The sequence below is a fragment of the Echinops telfairi genome, unplaced genomic scaffold, assembly GCF_000313985.2.
Source record: "Echinops telfairi isolate 266 unplaced genomic scaffold, ASM31398v2 ScPeMD7_5592;HRSCAF=6446, whole genome shotgun sequence".
NCBI lineage: Eukaryota > Metazoa > Chordata > Mammalia > Afrosoricida > Tenrecidae > Echinops > Echinops telfairi.
The window spans coordinates 5,645,395-5,653,664 of NW_022109491.1; the positions used below are offsets into that span (position 1 = coordinate 5,645,395).

Here is an 8,270-nt window from a genome sequence, read left to right on the forward strand (position 1 = left end):
AAAATGTTTTGAGAAACGATGTACAAATGCGCTTTACACAATTGATGTGTGTATGGATTGGGATAACAGTTGTATGAGCCCCTAATAAAATGTTAATAAAAAAAAAAAAAGAGTTGTGTTGGTTTTGCTCTTATGTTTGGCCACAATCTATCTTGCGGAGGGCCTTCCTCTGTTTGCTGCCCCTCCACTGTGCCAGGGACTGCTCTCTCCCCATTACATGTCCAAAGTATGTGAGATGAAGTTAAGCCATCCTTGCCTTCAGGGGGAATTTTGGCTGTACTTCGTCCAAGACAGATTGGTTTGCTCTTTTGGCAGTTCATGGTACTTTCCATCTTCTTCTCTAACACCACAGTTCGAATGCATCGATCTCCCTTCAGTCTTCCTTCTCCAGTGTCCAACTGTCACACGTATATGAGGCGATTAAAAACACCATGGCAAAAATGATGGAAACGGGTCAAGACATTGGGAGGTTTGATGAGTTGTTGAATGTGAAACTGGTGATCTGCTCTGTAAAGCTTCATCTAAGTCACACAAAAAGTTAAGGGGGAAAAGGAAAGAAAAACAAATACCAAGGCTTGCATCGGGTGCTCCTTACTCCTCAGAGTCACACCCTCGCTCCTCCACATTTTAAAGAGGCCGTCTGCAGCAGGCGAAGAGAGTGACCGGCTCAGACAGAGTCACGGTCTCGGAACTGCCAGCAGCAGCAGTTCTACCCCATCCTGCGGTCTGAGTCAACTCGGGGCAGGGAGGTTGGTTTTTTTGATGTTTGTTTTTCCTCTTAGCTACAAATCAAAGAAGAATTTTAGGTCTAGCATTCAAGGTTCAGATGAACTCACCAGAATGGGGAGGCTGGCTCTTGGGACTGCACACACGCCAAAGAGCTCTTCAAAAGTGGTAGCCTGTCATTTGGAAATGAATCGTGTTTTTGGTTGTACAACATGGTGACTGTGATCGTGTCACCGAACGCCTACTTTAATATGATTGAAATGGCAAATGTCCTGTTATATGTGTTTGCTCACGAGAGAACAATGAAATGGAATGAATGCATTAAACTTATACTGTTTCCCCGAAAATAAGACAGTGTCTTATATTAATTTTTGCTCCCAAAGATGTGCTAGGTCTTATTTTCAGGGGATGTCTTATTTTTCCATGAAGAAGAATACAGTACACATTTATTGGTTATTGTTTTATTAAAAGAGACCTCACACTTCCTGTCTGCTCCGGCTGCGCTGCGGCCAACAGTGAGCTGCGTGGCGACACCCACTGCTATGGTCCAGAGTCCAGAGTTACGGAAGCTTTGGGGGGCCTTATTTTCTGGGAGGTCTTATTTTTGGAGGGATGCCATATACTTCAGCGAGAGGCAAAACTGTAAGTGGGTATTATTTTCGGGGGATGTCTTACTTTTGGGGAAACAGGGTATTACTTGGGGGAGGCAAAGCACCAAGCAAAAAAGACCAGACGCTGGGGGCAAATCACCCTGCCGCTTTCTTGCACTCAGAGCTGGCCCAGGACCAGTACTCCCTCATACTGCGGATCTGGTTATCTCTTGTGAATTTCTGATGCATTTCTGCTGTAGGATGGAAGCCATGTGAGTGCTAGAGGCTACCACACTGACACCACCACAACACACACATGCTCATCGTTGACCACAACCAGCCTTTATTATTCCTGGGTGTGACAAGTGGTTTCTGCTGGGCTGCAGATACACAGGTCTGCGGTCCCAACTCCCCCTCGGAAGAAATGTCTGGTGATCTACTCCTGTAAGGAAGGATTGTAGCCAAGGAAACCCTGTAGAGCGCTGGGACTTGCTGTATGACCTTTGGTTGCCATCGTTCTGAATTGACTTGACACACACGTTGTTGTTGTTGTTGTTGGCCATGCAATTAAATAGAAACAATACTTGTTGGAGTTGGAGCATTGTTGTAAGAGCTACACTTGTGCTTGCTCTTAAGCCTCTGTGTTAGTCTGGGTGGACTAGAGAAACAAATCCAGAGACACTCATTTGTGTCTAAGAGAACTTTATATCAAAGAGTAATTGTACATGAAGAAAACATCTCAGCCCAGTCCAGATTATGTTCTTAAGTCTAATATTAGCCCATATGTCCAATACCAGTCTATAAAGTCCTCTTCAGACTCACGCAACACATGCAATGACACTGAATACAGGAAGATCACAGGCCAGTGGGTGGAAAGTCTTGTGGATGCAGTGATGGTGGAAGCATCTCAGCACTGGCATGGGTCTCCATGTGGCTTCTCCAGCTCCAGGGCTCTTGTTCCATCAGGGGCCTCCATGTGGTTTGACAAGCAGAGTGTCTGTGTATCTGGCCTCCAGTGAGCTATTTATCTCTGTGGCGCTTCCAGATGAGGCCATCAAGCTGTGACCTGATTGACAGGCTAGACTCCACCCCTTCGCAAGTTGACAGGAGATGATGGAACTGCCCCAGCCTCCAAAGCACATTTTAAGATAAGTTATATTGGTATGCCCATTTTTCTTTTCTTTTAAATTTTGGTCAGGAATTTATTAAAAGTGAATCTTTATCACCCCAAACATCAATTACGCACCCATTAAACAGTAACAGTGTGCCCATTTTTCGGATGAGGTCACTAAGGTCTGAAGAGTTGAAACATACTTACTCAAGGTCACACAGCACGTGAATCGCTGCGCCAAGTCTTGAACTCACAGCCAGCGCTCATCACCACCACCGTGAATTCATTCTGGCCCCCACCGCCTCCTTCCCCAGACATGTCAGCCCCATGCCTTCAGTAATGGCAAAGGCAAGCGAAGACTGTGGCTCGTTGGCTCAGGCTAAACACAGCACATCAAGGCCCCAACCGGGAGGCTGACAATGATCTGCTAACTGTTGTCCAGCAGATAAGTCCCCGAAGCTGGCAGACATTCCTTCAGCCAAGGCCACTACAAAGAGGCAAGCTACTGACCTGGCAACAGATTGCTCGGCAGCAAAGAGCACCAAGGACCAAATGTGCCCCGAGATGATCAGGATGCATCTCCTTGTGCCTTCCTCGCAAGCCCCCGCCAAAGGCGTCTCCTGAGATGGCCGTTCATCTCTCTGCCCTTGATCTGGCACCCCAAAACTAAAACCACACTCACCTCCCAGGAGTCAATGCCGACGCAAAGTCACCCGGTTGGACAGGGTAGATCTGCCCCTGCTGGTTTCTGAGACTGTAACTCTTTAAGGGAGTAGAAAGCCCCAGCTTTCTCCCACGGGGGGCACCCTCTTGAAGAATCACCTATAAATGCCCACCGTTGCTGCAGCTCTGAATACCTATTATGTGCCAGGCACGTTCCTAGAAGCTGGTGCTGAACAAAACAGACGCCGTTCCGGTACTCATGGTGCCTGCTTGATTAGGTGAATCAGAACATGGAGGGGAGGGCGCACTAGAAGAGATTATGTATGTAGCACTCATTTTTAAAGTGATTTAAACATGACAGTGTAGGATCTGTGATACTATATTAGGAAAACCACTAAAAATTAAAAAAGAAACTAAATTTGACCAGTGGTTACCAGGGGTGAAGGACAAAGAGTTGATGCGTAGTACGTTTTTGTTTTGTTTTTTAACATCCAAACTCTTTCTAATAACAGGACAGGGTCTGGGGTTAGTTTCTGGAGCGGCGGTTAACATGTAACACTAACATGTTAGTTTCTGGTGCGCTTAAACATCCGGCCATCGCAGTGGACCTATGGTGTGGTGGGGCTGTGAGGGGGTCTCTGACGCCTGGCCAAAATGCCTGCATACCCCACGGCCCTTGTGTGGACTGGACAGCCGGGCAGTACCGCAGCCCTTGGGGGAGTCCAGTGCCAGCAGATCGAAGGTGAGAATCTTGCCCCCCCCCCTTTGAAGATGCACCTCCGGGCCGTATGCTCATGCGTAGGGTGCACACCTTCAGCTTGGGCACCTCCTGTACCCCGCACGTCATCCACTATGGTCTCCATGACCACAGCTCTCTTGTTTTATTGACCAGTGAGGTAGTTAGCTTATTGTGCCAACCTGGCCGATAAACACATGTGGGATTAATTGAAGGGCAGAGAGATAAATGGCTTGGCGAGCCTTGCCTTTCTTGTCTCTCACTCTTTGATCATTGGGCCAGTGTGCGGCTGCCTTGCTTGTTCTGTGCCTCAATTTGCAAGCTACACTACCTGTGGGACACCTATCTCGTGGACTGCGTCCCTGTAATTTGAGGTTCCTTCAAGGCCTGCTTCGCCACACCATTGGAATTTACATCTTTTGAGCTGGGGACTGTCGGACCCTGTCATCTGTTGGTGACTGTTAGTGACCTGCCTTGCTGTTTGCTGCCTGTGCCGGGATAGCCTGAATTGCTCTACAGAGGACTACCTGGTGGCCCTCAAGACTTGGAGGACTGCCAGTGTCTCACAGCTGTCTCACGGGGGTGAGTTGCACTGAGGCATTTGCACTGCTTTATAATTTAACTGTTTATTTCTTGTGAGATATATATATATTATTAGCAATCTGGTTTTGTCTCTCTCGAGAACCCTGTCTAGCACAACCAGGAAGCTGCAGCTTCTGGATTCTCAGAGAGAGGGACAGGGTCGGCCGGTTGGTGCAACTACTGAACAGCCTCTTCAGCACAACCTGGTGGATGGTGCAGCTGGTATGCAGAGTCAGACACCTGAACGGCTTGGCCAGGAGGCGCAGGTCGATGCCCTGGCTCTTGGGTTCCTCCAGCGAACTCTTCGGTCCTTCCTATGGCGGGTGTCAACTCCCCCGATGGCGCCTCCCGCTCAGCCAGTCTGGACAAGTGGGCACCGGCTGTTTGTCTTGTGGTTTTTTGTTTTGCTTTTTGTACAAGTTAATGCTTCCCTTTGGCTACAGGCCCTACCAGTTGCCTTCAAGGCGATTGTAACTCACGGCAACCCTGTGTGTGTGACAGGGGACCCGGCCTCCAAGGGCTCTTTGATTTGTAGTTGTTTTACAGTGCTGAAGTTTATTTCTTGTGATGGCAAAGTCTTAACCTGGGTATTCTTGATAAGGGGGAGGAGCCTTGGGTTCACTGTGCTCCACAAAGCCCTTCAAGAAGCTGGATTGGATCCAGCATCATCACGCATCGTCAATACAATTCTTCCAAGGATGCCATCGGCATTCCAGCGCCTTTTATATTTATTTTTTCACCATTCTGGGGTTTTATTGAGGAAGCTAATAAATAGGCTACAATTCCGCGCCAGAAATGTTCAGGATACAGTACTTTGGTCAGAACTGATTCTCAGTCATGCCTGCAGGAGGCCTCTCTCTGGTGTTGGCCCCTCAGCAGGCCTTGAACCTGCTCAGGCAGCATTAGAAATCTTTTAGCTCTGCTGTTCAGGGCTCTAAAGACACTCCACTTTACCAGTAAACCTCAGCCCCAAGGTGCTTCAGCAATAGCTTCAGACACCAGTGTCTGACTCCCCAGACCAGCAGTTCTCAACCTGTGGGTCACGACCCCTTTGGGGGTCGAACGACCCTTTCACAGGGGTCGGCCAATTCATCACAGTAGCAAAATGACAGTAGCAATGAAAATAATGTTACGGATGGGGGGGTCACCACAACATCAGGGACTGTATGAAAGAGTCGCTGCACTAGGAAGGTGGAGAACCACTGCCCTAGACAAATCCCTACGAGCCTTCTCACTCTGCCCCATCTCTCCTGCCCAAAGGCACTCCGACTTCTCACTCGCAGGCCAGCAGGGGCACAGCACTGTCTCTTGCTCTTGGGTCTGCGGCCACTGCTTCTCTGTCACTCTGGTGTCAGCTGTCTGTCTCCTGGATCAAGGAGGCTTCAGCATGGAGCGTGCTTTCATAGCGTGACCTTCCTTCGCTCACTCATTATGCAGCTGTAAATTATCCCCTGCACTCTTTGGAGCAGAGCAGCTGGTACTATGAGGGTTCCCGAGTGGGTCAGACCTCGGTTCTTGGCTTCCCAAGAGAAAGAATTCACTGCAAATCCTGTTTTGTAATCCAAGTGAATTTTTATCAAGGATGGGGGAAGTTTCAGGTTGTACAGACTCGAAAGAGCACACACCATCTCAGGGAAGCATGCCAAATGGCACAGCAGCCAAAAGGAAGCTCACCGCTGGAGGCGAGCCACCTGGTGGAACGGTGTGCCCACACGTGCGGCACTGAGGCCAAAGAGCTCGCCACTCCAGCCTGGCGCAGGAGCAGGGTCAAAAGCGACTGGCCTTCCCTCTGCCGAGGTATTTCAAACCTCTGGTTGGGGAGGTGTGGTTGAAGGTATTGGTTGACCCCACTGGCTGAATTAGGCCCACCCGGGCAGATTCATGAGCCTGGGCCTAGTTAGGGCTGCCCAGGTGTACCGCCCACCTGGCTTGGGGCCTGAATTTGACCATGCCCAGTTTGGGGGTCTTCATGGGTGGCTAATGCTTACCCGATTCCCTTCCAGCCTCCTCTAGGGGGTCTGTACAGGCATGGGGTGGGGGGGGGGAAGAGGGGGGACAACCACCGGTCTCTAGCTACCTAACAGGACAGTGGAGGACTTGCTAGGCTGTGCAGAGATAGGACCATTTCTGGTCCCTTCCTCAGGGTGACGGGACAACCAGGCTTGCATATCTTTTCCAAAGTCCCCTGGGTCTCCAGGACCAGGTCATCCCCAAGTAGTGCCCCTCAGTGAGGATGGCAGCAGAATCTCTTTCCGGCCCTGTTTCAGGCAGTTCTTTCCTGCCCCGCTTGTAGTCAGCAAGGGCACTTGAAACAGAGGGGCACCAGGCAGGGTCTGCAGGAGGTCACGGCAGGAGATGTCCACTGTCCCCAGGGACACGCTCATGGAAGCCCAGAAAAGTCATAGGGTTTCCAGAAAATTCTTTTTCCACCTCCACCCTCCCTGTTTGCTTCCCCACTGATCGGCAGACAAGTGCAAGCAGCCGTTTTCTGGGAGCCATCCCTCCCTCGGATAAGGGGTTATGCCTTGTGTGGCCAACCACAGGATCAGCAGTTAGAAACCACCAGATGATGCGAGAGAGAAAGACGAGGCTTTCTGTAGAGAGTCTCCACACCTTGGAAACCCACAGGGGCGGTTCTGCTCCGCCCTACAAGGCCACTGCAAGTCAGCTGGAGTCAGTGGCAGGGAGCCCTCCCTCCAAAAGCCAACACAAAGGGCAAGGCTTCCAGTGGGCTGCCAGTTCCTCAGAGGTGAGCGGGGTGGTGAGGGTGGGAATTCGGCCCTGGTGTTTATGAAGGCTTCCTTCGGGCTGTGGTCAGAGCAGCTTGGTTGGGTAAATTGCAGGAAGCAGCGGGGACTACAGGCTCTCCCTGGCCTGAAGCAGAGGATGTGCTTGGTTTGGTTTGGTTTTCTCAGGAAGGGGTGGCATCGGGATCATAAATTGCCCAGTGGCTTTTCAAGGAGTTTATGAGTCCCCGGCCCCCTCCACAATAGGATGAGGGAGGACTCTTGGCACCTCATTAAGGTTGTTTTTTACCAAACGCTGAGGATCAAAAAAAAGGCCCCCTCAAAGCCCAGACTCCTTTTCATTCAGAATCCTCCACTCTGGAATATAAAAAGATGTCGTAAAATGGAAATACAATGGAGATGCCCATCTCCAGCGCAGCCTGCCCCCCTCCATGGGACAATTCCTCCCAGACTGCAAAATGGGAAGCAGGTTCCCTTCTGCCAACCCGGTCCTTCTCATGAGCTCTCCCGGGCCCTTTTATACATCCCCATCCTCTATCAGGACCAAAATGAATTTTAGTTTTTAAAAAAAGTGGAAATGGCAAGTCTTTTGTTATGTCTGTTTTCCATCGTTAAAGGAAGAAGAGCAAAGCTCATTAATAAATCTCAAGACTGTTACAGTTTGTGGAGATTTTAACAAGAGGCCCGGCAGCTGGATGTTAAGCTCACCCTTGATGGTGGGAAGCCTCACTCAGTCATTGTCAAGCTGTGGCACCTGGGACAGGGACATGTGTCTTCCCTCAAGGCCTGTCCCCTCCTCTGTAGAGTCAGACCAAGAAGAGCAATCACTCGAGGGGGGCGGGTCCCGAGGATTCAATGAAACGACACAGATCATACGGCCAGCCTAGTAATCATTTCTTATTCGTCCAATGAGTATTCATTCATTCGGCAAATATCTGCTGGTGGTGGTGCTGGCTGGCTGGCTGCATGGAGCTAGCTACTACTCATTGCTAGCTAGCAATGTGATGTCATTTCACTACATCAAACAATCGCCTGTTAGGATACACCAGGCATTCATTGGCTGACATTTGGAAAGTACATCCCTTTCTTACTCTGGCTGGAACCACCACTGAAAT

General features: G+C 49.9%; 1 pseudogene; it reads right to left on the reverse strand.

The window, feature by feature from the left end:
• Positions 1-3,698: 3,698 nt before the first annotated feature.
• Positions 3,699-6,792, reverse strand: LOC101644950 (annotated as a pseudogene).
• Between the last annotated feature and the right edge of the window lie 1,478 nt (positions 6,793-8,270).